The following is a 13,689-nucleotide window of genomic DNA, read 5'->3' as shown; positions in this document are numbered from 1 at the left end:
AGCCTTAAAAAACCAACTAGGCAGATAAGATAAACCTTCTTCCTAGTTGGATGGTACGACTGAGTCTTGGACTTCTTCTTGGACTGAGTCTTGTGCACAGTGGCAGCCCCAGCTGGGAAGTTTCTGAAGCACAGTAGGCACACCACAGTTGCTGGCTAAGTGAACGCGTTACTGCTTTTTATCCGTGAACCACTCTCCCCTTTCATTTCTCTGTTGCTCAGAGCCTTCCCTGAATAGCGTGTGTTGATCTTCACATAGCCTCCCAACCATCCGCTACTAGACCTTTGGAAACTGGTAACATTGAAGTCACCGAGCAGTTTTGGCTTGCCGAATCTAGTACCTTTTTATCAACACGTGTGATTGGTTGATTGCAGTTCTCATTCTTCTCAGCTCTCTGTAGGTCGGTATTCTGCACCGTTTCTGCCTTACTAAATGTCCCTCTTTGGCATCCAGGACTTGGATCTTTTCTAGCTTTCTCCTAATTCTCTAACTGCTCCCCCCTGTGTTCTTGGCTGTCTAATTTTCCTCCTCCAGTCTCTCAAATAGTTCAGGTGCTGTCCTCAATTGTATTCTGCCTAAAGGACTCCCTCAAGGGAGTTATTCTGTAGCTGGAGATTCAGACAAGGCAATGAAGGAGTTGGTATTTGTGATTGTTACACAGCCTTGTCTTTCCCACTAGACTCTGAACTCATGGAAAATCACTCTAGTCCAGTGATTGCATCTGGAGGAAACTGACTTAGTGCATGTTGGATAGATGGGTGGATGGATGGATAGATTGATGGATGAATGGGTGGATAATAGATGATAGATAAAGGATGATGGATGGTTGGATAATGGATGGGCGAATGGATGAATAGATAATGGGTGGATGATAGGTAGATAGATTGATGGAGATGGATGGATGATGGATGGATAGATGGATGGCTGAATGGATGGATGATGGATGACGGATAATGGATGGATAGATGGAGGCGCAGTGGAATAAATGAATGGATTTGAAGAGCAAGTTGAGTTTAGACCATGGAAAGAGACAAATATCAACATAATTTCTCAATGTCGGGGATAAGTCAGTCAACATTTCTGAGCTGTGTTCTGAGAGCAGAAGATCCCCTACAGTGTGCCTCTCCTGCTCGCCCTTTCACGTTCATCCTTCTGCTCATTTATTGCCTCTGCTTGCACACTTTCCTTCCCATTCATGTTGAAGACTAGGGGCCCCTGGTGTAGTGGTTACTTTGAAGAGGCAGTATCACTCCGTGCTGCCTGATGGAATCGCCGCCTCTTTCGTATTTCTCTGATGACCCTCATCACATTCCGCCTCCAATCAGTCATTAACTAGAAGGGTAATCCCCCCATCAAACCCTTTGTTTATTGAGGGCACCGTTCTGTGTCACCTTTAGTGACTGCACACTCAATGCATGTGTAGACTGAGGTAGATCAGTTATCTTGATAACAGTTATTTGTTTCCCAAGTCTTAGATATAATTTTGTAAGTAACCACAGCCATAGAAAACAAACTTACGGCTACGAAAGGGAAAAGGGGGTTGGGGAGGGATAAATTAGGAATCTGGGATTAACATATACACACTACTGCACTACTGTATGTAAAACAGATAAGCAACAAGGACCTACCGTATAGCACAGGGAACATAATCAGTATTTCGTAATAACATATAAGCAGAAAGAATCTGTAAAAGAAAAGCAATATGTGTATGTGGATATAAATATACATATATATGTATAACTGGATCACTGTGCTAACGTGATGGTGTAGATCAATTACACGTCAATAAAAAATAAAATAAAATAAATGTAAATAGGGAGATTTATGGGCTGGGATAATTTCCAGCAGATCCTTTTATTTAAAAATTAGAACAGAAAAGCGTATTCAGCATGTTTGTCGGAGTTGATACGGGGGTTAAAGAGAGGAAGGTGACTCTCTTGCACAGGCCTGCAGGGCACATGATGCTTTGTGCCTTTAGGGTTGATGAATTCTGCTCTTCCCCGCCTGGAGCAGAATCCAGGGGTTGCCTTCGCTTCTTCCCTGACATCTCAGCATATTGGTTTTATCCTCAGGCTCCCTCCTCTTGTGGTCCTAGGATGACTGTCCCAGTTCCAAGTATCACGCAGATAGTACGATATCATAGGACCTTGCTTAGTCGGCAGAGAGCCTTTCTCCAGGAGTCTCCTAGTCACTCCGCTCCGTGTTGAGGTGTATCCCGTGCTCATCCCTAAGCCAGCCAGAAGCAGGGGGTGCCCTGATAGGATTTGCCGCTGAAGCTGGGGCAGGGTCAGCCTTCCCCAGGCATGTCAGAGGTGGGCTGCACACCCAAGCAAGGTTGGGTTTCCTGTCAGGAGAAGGGGGCAGCCAGTGTGTCGGCTGCATTTGCCCCCTGTGGGGAGAGGGCTCTAAGTGAAAGAATGGGCTCCTCCATGGCTGTTCCCCATCACATTCCCTGGCATTGCTGGGGCGAGTGGAACCTCACCAAAGATGGCTCCTGTTCACTCAAGGGCCAGGGTGTTTTCTGTCCAGAGGGCAGCTCTCTGGGGCAGTCTGGGACAGCTCATTTTCCATCCTCCAAGGAGCTGACCTCAGCTAATGCACCATTCGCTGTTGCTGACACATGGTGGCCAGGAAAATCTGTGTGTGGGAGCAGCTTCTTGTTGGCTTCTTGTGGGGAACGAGAGGTTGCAAGTTCCCGGTCGTATGATGCCCTGCGGCTGTCCCCTTAGCGCTGCCACAAACACTGTCTCATCAGACGTGTACCATCTCTCTCTAACCCATGCTGGCAGATGGGCAAACTGAGGTCAAGAGCAGCCTGCTGGGTGCTGGTGGTCACCACTCACCTGGCTTTGAGCCCTGGCCTCTCTGAGCACCACAGGTGCTTTGCAAATTAAACTTGCCTGTGGGATGCTCAGGTATACTTGGCTTGACCGTCGTTTCCAGTGAGAATTTTCCAGCAATCACGATTATGTGGGTTCTCCTACCGTGTAGAACATGGGGCTCATGGGATCCGGGGGTGATGGGCTTCGGAGCCCTTGACTGGGGTGGGGCTGGGTGCCACGTTCCTTGTCCTCTGCTTCCTGCAGGACCAGGGGCTCTTCAGTGGGCTTGAGCAGTTGGCTTTCATACGAAAGTTCTCAGATGGCTGTGTTTTTTGAGTTCTTGAGTCTGGTTTGCATAATTTTCTGACTTTTCTGCTTTGATGGGGCCGGCTGTTACCTCACGCGGCTGGTAGCGTGCCTTTCTCTGGCAAATCTTCCTTCTCCCCAGACTATGTGACATCTTTTTGGATCCTTTGTGGCTTCTCAGCCGGGTTACGGATAATTTATGTTGTCAGATAAATGCCCTCTGGATAAATGAAATTAATGACATTATAATGCTAATTTAAAAGAACTCATTGCATATATTTAATAGAATCTTCTCTGGGATTTGCTCTTGTCTTTAAATCAGCTCCAACAATCTTCCATCATAAATCAAGTTATTCTTTTGGCATAGAAGAGGTTTTGGCACAGAAGTGAACTATAGGATGACACAGTGCAAGGAAATTTTAGCCCAGGCTTTTAAAACTTGTGTTCCCTTTGCAGCCGTTGGAAACTACATTATATTTTAACCACGTGTCCACGGAGAGCATTTAACCAAGTCATAATCAATATTGGCTCTTGGATTTAGAGAAAAAGAAATTTGGAAACGCCTTCATTAACTCAAGATCTTTGCAGCCATGCAAAGCATGACCTCATTCGCTGCTGTGTCCCCCGCCCCTTTCCTGCTAAGCAGCCTGTCACTGAGCACGGGAGGCCCTGGGCTCCATGAGGCTGGAAGCTTCTCCTACATCCCCATGAAGGAAGCACTTGGCAATGTGTTTAGGATTATACGGTGCTTATTCTTAGTTCCCTTCTCTTCATCAAGATGAACATTCTTGGTTCTGAAAAGGTGGAAAAGGCCCACAATTATAAAGAAGAAAATACGGCATCCCGCAATCCACACTGGAAACTCAAAGACCACTTCCGGGATCAATTTCACGCACTTCCTCAGAGCTTTTCTCCTGTGCTTCCTGTCTCCCCATTGCTTTTCATTCATTGTTTTTTTTTTTTTTTTTTACAGTGTTGGAATCAGACTATATATGGTTTCGTACTGTAATTTCCCCCCGAGAATTTGAAATTTCCATACCCCGCAAACACTTTGCCTGCCAGTTGGGCCCTTTGGATTAAAGGTCCCAGTGCACAGACCCACAGCCTTCAGGTGGTGCTGGCTGGGGGCCCTTTTGGGTGGAGTGGGAGGCTGTGGAACCGTTTATAAATAATATCGCCCATTGCAAATATTGATTTTGATGCACTTCTTAAGGCATTTTCTAATTTGGAAACATTTTTCAACCGAAAAAGCTGCCATTTGCAATTTGTCATGTTGTGGGGATGCTATTAAATGTACTGCATATTTTGGGATTGGATATTTTACTTGGAAAGTTGCATAAGCACGGAAATTCCTGTATCTCCAAAAAAAGAGATTGGATTTTCGAGCTGTGCCAACAGGCATATTCTAAAAAAAAATTTTTTTTCTTTTGGTATGGTAGTGCTCTAATCTTTTTTTAAAAATATGGATTCTTATAGCATCTACAAATTAAAAAGGACTGTTTCTTTCCTGGGACTAAAGCAGTTGTCTAATTATACTTCTCAGGATGTTGAATAAACCCCAAGCTCTTTGTTTTGAGCAGAGAAAAGTGGTCAGATAGTGATCTGGGGAAACCGTTGTTACTAAAGTTGGGGGCTATAAGGAAAGGAAAACATTTTCAGAACATTTGCTTTGGAGAAGTATAGGTGGGCTTCAGTAGGTCAGTTCAGCCTTGGTCTTCATTTCATTCCTAATTTTTGCTTCTTAATGCTGAATTTCTCTTGGAGCACCATTGCCCCCAATGCCGCCCCCCGCTTTTTTTTTTTTAAAGGGAAGGATTTTAAGTTCATCCCCCTTTTAGGATATTTTATTTTATTTTATTTTTTGCTTTTTATGGTAGCATCCGTGGCATGTGAAAGTTCCCAGGCTAGGGGTTGAATCAGAGCTGCAGCTGCTGGCCTACACCACAGCCACAGCAAAACAGGATCCAAGCTGTGTCTGAGACCTACACCACAGCTCAGGGCAACACCGAATCCTTAACCCACTGAGCAAGGCCAGGGATTGAACTTGAATCCTCATGGATACTAGTAGGGTTGGAAACTGCTGAGCCACCATGGGAACTCTGAGGATATTTTAAAATAATGTTTTAGAAATGGGTTCTGTTGCAAAATGTCCAGTGGATCCTTGGTTTTAATCTTTGGGAAAAAAACCCCAAGGTTTAATATATTGAAATTCTCTTTCAGGTTGTTCCAAGATCTCTGAAGATCCAGGAAAAGCCGTGTTGACCAGAAGCAAGACAAATGACTCACAGAGAAAAAAGATGGAGAAGTCAAGAATAATTAAAGGTGAAAAAAAAAAAATCCCATAACTCTACCCCTTCCTAGTCAATAATTTTTTATAAAAAACATGTGACTATGTAAAGATTTTGTATCTTTATTATTTGATATCTGTGGTCCCCACACTCCAAAGACCTTCCCTTGGGTCGTTTGCTGTACTTTGAGGGGCGATATTGGTTCCATTGTTTTCCCCCACAAATAAGAGGACCTCACCCAGCCATGACCTGTTCCTGCCCCCAACATTGTAGCTTTTTAAAAAATCACTGCTTTCAGGAGTTCATGTTGTGGCTCAGCGGGTTATAAACCCAACTAGTATCCATGAGGATGCAGGTTCAAACCCTGGCCTCCCTCGGTGGGTTAAGGATCCAGTGTTGCTGTGCGGTGCAGTGTAGGTTGCAGATGTGGCTTGGATCTGGTGTTGCCGTGGCTGTGGTGTAGGCTGGCAGCTGCCGCTCCAATTTGACCCCAACCTGGGAAATTCCATATGCTTCAGGTAAGGCCCTAAAAAGCAATCAATAAATCAATAAATTAATTAATTTAATTAAATAAAAATCACTGCTTTCCAAGCACTTTAGTCACCACGGCTCCTCCTTTCTTCACTGCCTTCCACTTTCTCCCATTCCTTCTAGAAGAATCGAAGTGCCACCAACAAGGTCTATGGACCGGTGCTCTTATGATGGCCGTAGATGTATCTTTCTGTCCCATTACTAGCTTTACTTTGTAGCTAGTTTATAGTTGTTTCACCTGAATTCAATCGAAACCTCATTTCAAGTGGCACACGCAAGGAATGAGTCTCTGCCTTCAGTAACTCTGCAAAAAAGAAGATAAAATAAAGGTGGAGGATTTCAGCGCTTTATCTACAAAACCCTCCCCTTCGTTTGGGACTGTCAGGCTTCCCTTAAAAAAGCATTCCAGACACGGAGAGCAGACCTGTGGCTGCCAAGGGGGAGGGGGAGGGGGAGGGAGAGGGATGGACTGGGAGGTTGGGATTGGTAGATGCAAACTATTGCATTTAGAATGGATAAGCAGTGAGGTCCTGCTGTACAGCACAGGGACCTCTATCTAGTCTCTTGGGATGGACCATGATAGAAGATAATGAGAAAAAGAATGGGTAAGTACGTGCTTCTGTATGTGCCTTGGGTCACTTTGCTCAACAGCAGAGATTGGCACAGCATTATAAATCAGCCATACTTTAATTTAAAAAAGAAAAAGGCCTTGCAGGGGTTGGAAGAGGTTATGGTGGGGCCCTAAGCTCTCAGGGTTTGTAAAACCCTCCCTTAGGCCACAGAACGTGTCTCTCTCCTCTGCCTACATTCAACCTGAGCAGAGCTGGTGTCCAGGTGAGTCTGGATGTGGTTCCTGCTGCCATGCCCCCATCTCAGGACCTGTCATCTTCATCAGTTAAGATACTGCAGTTAAAATATTGACCATCAAAGGGTATTAGTCTGCAGGGCGGCTCTATAACAAAGCATCACTGACTGGGGGGCTTAGACCCCAGAGATTTCTTTGCTCCCAGCTCTGGAAGCCAGATGTATGAGGTCAAGGTGGGGTCAAGGTTGGTCTCGTCTGAGGGTTGGTGGAAGCCTCTCTTTCGGGCCTCTCTCCTTGGCTTCTTGGTGGTCATCTTCTCTCTGCATCTTCACATTGTCTTCCCAATATTCAGGTCCCCACGTCCACATTTCCCTTTTGTGTAAGACAAAAATGACCGCTGTCTTATTGGGTTACAGCCCACCCTAGGGACCCCACTTTCACCTCATGACCTCTAGAAAGACCCTCTCTCCTCATAAGGTCACGTTCTGAGCTGCTGGGGGTTTGGACTCCAACGTGTCAAGGGTTGTGTGATGGATGCAGTTCAACCCGTTGCAATAGTGACTTGTGTTCACGTGGGAAGATCAGCCGTCCTCTACTGATGGGCTTCAGTTTCTCATTTTTTAGGCAAACCTAAGGTGCCTTTGGTTTCTCAGACTCCCATCCCCCTCTGGTCTCTCCTGCGGGCGCCAGGCCTGGGAGGGGGGTAAGCCAAGCAAGACGCAGAGTTTAAGGGGGTATCCCCTCTTATTTTTTTTTTTTAAATAGAATCTTATTGGACTCTAGTTGACTGGCAGTGTTGTATTAGCTTCAGGTGTACAGCGGAGTGAGGCAGTCATACATGTAAATACAGCCATTCTTTCTTCCCACGTAGGTTATTGAGTAGGTTTTCCTGCGCTCTGCAGTAGGTTCTCGTTAATCATCTGTTTTAAACACTCCATGTTTTTCCTTCCCAGGGGGGTGCTCCCTCTTAGCTGCTGGCTGTGCACTGCAGGAGCCTGGGAGGGGGCACCTCCTTAAATCATAGGCCCTCGGCGGGGGGCGTCTCCCTTACCTCCCGCTCCTCCCAGTACTCAGCGTAGGTTTTGCTGGTAGAAGGCTGACCTGCCTGATACCCACTCATCTAGAACGAGTGTGCCTGATGACGGGTCCATGCAGTGAATGGATCCATTATCCTGAGTTTGCTTAGAGCCATTTTGCCTAAATGTCTTCACTTAATGACTAGTGAGCCTGAAATTAAAAAAAACTCTGTTTTAAAACGAAGGACAAAGGGCCCTTATGAAAAACTGGCCATTTAGTTCTTGAGAACGAGGCCCCTCAAAGTTGCAAGATTTTATACACTATCAGCATCTTTGCTTTCTCCCTTCCCCCCCTCTGCCCCCCCCTCACACCCCCGGCCATGATCAGCACTTTGCTCAGTGCTCACTATGGGCCCAGCCCTGTGAGAGGTTTTGGAGGTATCGTTCAATCTATTACCCACCAAGGCCTGAGGGAGTACGTGGGGGAGATCGGCCAAGCAGGGGTTCAACCCAGGTGCTAACCAGCTGGAGCAGAGCCCGGCCAGATCTTGTGTTTACACCTGTGTGAACCACTGAACCTTAATTTGGAGGTGGTAATTGAGGCTCTTTCCCCCTCCTGACATCAAATAGGTGGTGTCTTTCCTAACACCGTCGGCCAGTTTTTCCAGCTCCTCGATGCCAACTGAGTATCCGACCATTTGAGTCCATTCTGAGACTCTTTCGAGTTAGTGCCTGACACCGCAGGCTAAAGGCTCCCACGAACCCGCCCCCCACGTCAGAGGCCCGTGGAAAGGGTCTGGTCCCCAGGCTACCCACCTTTCTGTGCACCTTGGCTGTAGCCCTGGGGGCCCGCACAATCCCCCTGCTTAGGGATCCCCAGAACTCAGGGCAGCGCTGTACCTCCTATTCCAGCCGATTATAAAGGGCACAGATGAGCCCAAAGTGGAGGTTCAGAGGGCAAGATCCAGAAAGGTTCCGGGCACAGGAGCCTTGGTCTCTGCGGAGTTGGGGGGCACCCCTCTCTTAGCACGTGGATGCCCTCAACTAGGAAGCTCTCCGGATCCTGTCCTTCAGGGGTTTTTATGAAGATTTCCTCCCCCAGGCGAGATGGATCACGAATTCAGACTCCAGTCCTGCCTCCTTCTCCAAAGGAGGGGATCGGGCTCAATGGTCCAGGTCCTGGTCCAGGCTTGGTGGTTCTGAGACGGTCCTGAAGCTCTTGAGGGGTTCCCTGAGAGTCACCGCATCAGAACAAAACATGCTCCTGTCACCTTGATCACCCAGGAGGTTCCCAGGGTTTAAGACCTCTGTGCCAGGACCTGGCAACAAAGGCAAAGTATGATTTTTATTATACTCCGTCCTACGATCCCCATTTGACTGATGTGTCACTAAAGCCCATCCAAGGTGGAGCGACCTTTTCTAGATCTGAAGAGGAAAACCAGGGCTGGGTTCCATCCGCCCTCTGATGCTGGGCCTCTGCTGGGAGATGCTGCCCTCCACGAGAGCCCTGTCCCCCAAGCTTCCAGGGCCTTCCCTTGCCCATCCCCCCTCCACACTGCCCTTGAGGTGCCTGCGAACCCAGAGCCCCTGCCCAGACTGGCGTGAGCATCTTTCCAGCCCTTGCAGGCCCCTTTCGTGAAGTCCCTGTCCTTGGGAAGGTCCTGTGTGTGTTTCTCCAGATCCGAAGGATGACCGGTAGGGCCACCCTCTGACCCAGTGTTGCCACGTGGACTGGAGTGTCCCCATGACTGTGTGGGGGCCTCGCAAACAGGACAGAACTGGGCTGGAAAGAGAAGAGGGGTCTCTCCCCAGCCCTGCAGATAGTCAAGTCTTCTCTTAAGCATTTTGCAGCTTTGATCCCCTAACTATAAAATGCCCATTTTCCTTGGGGTCCTGCGTGCCAGTCCACACTGAAGGCAATTATAGCTAAGACAATGCAGATCAAATGTTTGTTTCTGTTTAGGGCCATTGGCATTTCAGAAACAAGAATGAAGAAGGGAGTGTTTCCTTTTTCAAGCTACGCCGTCATAAAACAATACTGGATTGTGAAATCCAAAGTCATAAGCATACACGTCACCAAAGGAATGTCTTGCAAGAAATACCTATTAAAGAAAGGATTTTTAGACAACATGAATTCAAGTTCCCCAAGGGTTCAAGGGCAAGCGAAATAGAAAATAAAAGGCTCCCATGGTGATATAAAAGCACCAGGTCATTCATCATCGACTAAATATTTGAGAAATGATCATTAGAAACACAAAAGTGGACTGGAAGTGCTCTTAAAAAAGGCCATAAAATGCCTCTCAATGGGCAAAAAAGAGCATGCGCAGAACGACTGCAGAACGAGTCGAGGGAGGGAGGAGGCATGAGAAAGATGCCAAGACCTTCATCCTCCTGGGCTTTGGGTGCATTGCTTGTTGGCTGCTCCAGTTTGGAAGATGCAGCCTCGTTCACAGCGAGTGTTGAGAAACCCCTGGATTGATGCTTGATGATGCTGATACTGGTGGTGATGGGTGTTAGAGTAGCGTCCTCAGGCTCCCTGAGCCGGGGGGAGCTGGGAGGAAATTTGATCCCTGCTTCCATGCCTTCCTGCCAATCCATGTGCCTCTCGTTCTTCAATGCTCCTTGGAGGCACCTTCTTGACCATCCACGTGTCAGCTCTCGTCTTCCTCTCGGTATCAGCCTTGCCCTGCTGGGCACCGCCAGGGGCTGCCTGCCCTCAGGACTGACGTCTTCGTATCTTTGTGCCTGGTTCCCCCATCTCCATCCCTTGTGGGACTCTGTGGCATCTGGAATCTCTATGTCCTCTTGCCCACAGTTTCATCTTTATGCGTTGCAAGTACCCAGCATTTCCCCATAAAAGACACCAGATATAAACACTCGTTAAGTTGATATCTTGCGTGGTTACAGATCAAATGGCCTTTGTAACTTTTATGCCATTTCTGTGGTCTTGGATATCCAGTGTGTCGATCCCATTTCATTGGTGTTTGGAATCCCCAGCAGGCTGGCAGGGTCCCATCGTGTGAAGTGAGAAGTCACTTGCTCCTGGGAAGGGCTCGGGAAGCCCACAGAATCTTCTGGTAGAAGCTTCTTGGTTCCTCTTCAGTTTCCAAACTCGTTTTTGCTTGCTTGGTTTGTTGTTTTTCTTTTTAGGGCCGCACCCGCAGCAAATGGAGGTTCCCAGGCTAGGGGTCTAATGGGAGCTGTAGCTGCCAGCCTACAGCACAGCCACAGCAACGCCAGATCCGAGCCGCGTCTGCCACCTACACCACAGCTCAAGGCAACGCCGGATCCTTAACCCACTGATCTAGGCCAGGGATTGGACCCGCATCCTCATGGATACTAGTCAGGTTCTTAATCCCCTGAGCTACACAGGGGACTCTGACAGTTCTCCTTCTTTAATGTGGGCAGGCGCTGCTCTCATCTGAGAGATGACCGTTCTGGAACACGCGGATGGCTTCCTTGGGGGCCTGGTATCTGGTGCAGGGCTCACCTGGGCACCCACCTGGGGCCTTTACCACCTGGCTGTGCTGCCCTGGAGCCAGGGAATGGGGTTCCCAGAGGCAGGAAGGGAAAGCTTCTGTTTCTGTTTGGCTGAGGACGCCAAAGCAACCCTGTTCTCTGGATCACAGGCAGCCCTTGAGGCAGCTGAGCGTGGTGGGCAGGGGACAAGTTTGGGCTCGTGGACTTGAGTGGCAGCATGGGGGAGGGGCGGGGATTATGCTGAGTGAGCGACCCCAGAGAGATGCTGAAATCTGCGGCCAGAGCGGTCCCCCAGAGCCTAAGGTCCTTTTGTCAGGAGGCGGCTGGATGGACCTGTGCTGGGCCGAATGACCCTCAGAGAAGACGGGTGTTTTCCGGGGGTGACTTCTGCCCCCCTGGGAGGGCGTCTTGGGGGACTCGAAGGCTTCCTGACAAGAGGACCCAACCCCAAGAGACCTTGGCAAGGCCCCCCCACCTCTCAGCCTCTCCTCTCCCTCTGGGCCAGGAGTGTGGGTTACCTTCCACAGCTGCCCATTCCAATTTCATGACAGTGCTTCATTCCTTTTGCATTTTTAGCATCTCTTATCCCCCAAAAGGATTTGCTTTAGACTTAGGGGAAAAACTAGCATAGTTTCCCAGATCACGAAATTTGGCTGTAGTGAAAAATAGCATCTGAGGTTCCCCAACTGTCAGCTTCTTGGATGGCCAGGCTCCCCTGATCTTTTGGGGGGACGGACCCCCAGCACACGGATCTGGAGCTGAGGGCTTCTCAGGAGAAGCCCGTCTGTGCTGGAAGTGAGTGTGTTTGCACCTCGAGAGGTTCAGAAAGCTGGAAATGCAGATTTCTTGGCTCCTGGCGTATCCCTGGAATCGGGTGTTCAGTAGCAAACTGCAAGGTCAGCCTTTGAGCCTGTTGTCCTGCAATCAAGCTAGTTGTATTTATTTTGTGGTTTACTACTGCTAAGAGTTATAGGCCCGATTTACAAAGAAGAAAACACACAAAAGTAACAGTTAATTTAAAAAAAATCGTGGTACCAAAAACCATAAATTAGAAAAGGCATTTTCGGGAGTTCCCATCGTGGTGCAGCAGAAACGAGTCCAACTAGGAGTCCCTGGCCTCGCTCAGTGGGTTAAGGATCTGGCGTTGTGTGAGCTGTGGTACAGGTCGCAGACACGGCTTGAATCTGGCATTGCTGTGGCATCGACTGGCAGCTGTAGCTCTGATGAGACCCCTAGCCTGGAAACTTCCATATGCCATGGGTGCAGCCCTAAAAAGCAAAAAAAAAAAAAAAAAAAAAGAAAAAAAAAAGAGAAAGAAAAAGAAAAAAGTGCCAGAAGACAACTGATGGATGAGACCTACAGAGAAGCAAAGATTGGTTGGGGAAAGGTTCCTGGAGCCTGGAACCTTGGGGGAGCGTCCCGAGGATGGGAGAGGTCACCTTGGGGTCCAGCTCTGGCCAGAGTGTGGAGGGAGCCTGGGGTGGGTGTGGGGAAGAAGTACCCTATTCTTCTCACCTCCCATCCCCTGGTCTCTAGATGGTGTCCCACTGATCAAACTTGATGATGCCAGAAGGTGAGGGAGCCCTGCTGGGCCGTCTGTAGGGGTCAGCCCTCAGGGTGGGATGGGGCAGGGCGGAGGTGGGGCATGTGGAGAGCAGCTCTGGGATGCAGAGGGGCAAGCTCACAAGAACCAGAAATGGTTTATCATCTGAAAAAAGGAATATATGGGATGAAGTATGTATCTCTAGACTACAGGCATCTTAAAATTTGTTAAAAGGTTTTATGGTATAGGTGTTTGTTTTTTGTTTTTTTCTTTTTAGGGCTACACCTGCAGCATATAGAAGTTTCCAGGCTAGAGGTCAAATCAGAGCTGCAGCTGCCGGCCTACACCAAGGCCATAGCAACACAGGACCCTTAACACACTGATGGAGGCCAGGGATAGAACCCTCATCCTCATGGGTACTAGTCGGGTTCATTACTGCTGAGCCACAAGGGGAACTCCTGTTAAAATATAGTTCATTTTCCATGTTGTGCCAATTTCTGCTGCACAACAAAGTGATCCGATCATACATTTACGTACATTCCCTTTCTCATGCTAACTTCCAACAGGGTCTCTCCCAAGGGGTTGGATAGAGGTCCCTGTGCCGCGCAGCAGGAGCTCATCGCTTATCCATTCTAAGTGGAATAGTTTGCATCTACTCACCCCAAACTCCCCCTCCCTCCCTCTCCCTCCCCCTCCCCCTTGGCAACCACAAGTCTGTTCTCTATGTCTGTGAGTCTTTCTGCTTTCTAGACAGGTTCATTTATGCCTTATTTTAGATTCCACATATAAGTGATACCATACTGGATTTGTCTTTCTTTTTCTGACTTACTTCACTTAGTATGATAATATCTAGTTGAATCCATGTTGCTAAAAATGGCATTATTTTGTTCTTTTTATT

General features: G+C 48.1%; 1 protein-coding gene across 3 annotated transcripts in view; it reads left to right on the top strand.

Annotated features, from left to right (window-relative positions):
• Positions 1–13,689, top strand: part of ERG (ERG, ETS transcription factor) — a 303,336-nt gene that overhangs the window by 77,765 nt on the left and 211,882 nt on the right. For all 3 annotated transcript variants that reach the window (XM_021068471.1, XM_021068469.1, XM_021068468.1), the window contains exon 2: positions 5,349–5,450. The gene's annotated coding sequence lies outside the window, so the exon portion shown is untranslated. The remainder of the gene's footprint in view (positions 1–5,348; positions 5,451–13,689) is intronic.

This window comes from Sus scrofa, chromosome 13, assembly GCF_000003025.6.
Source record: "Sus scrofa isolate TJ Tabasco breed Duroc chromosome 13, Sscrofa11.1, whole genome shotgun sequence".
Classification (NCBI taxonomy): domain Eukaryota; kingdom Metazoa; phylum Chordata; class Mammalia; order Artiodactyla; family Suidae; genus Sus; species Sus scrofa.
The sequence above is the reverse complement of the archived record's forward strand: the minus strand, read 5'-3'. Positions and strand labels throughout refer to the sequence as shown.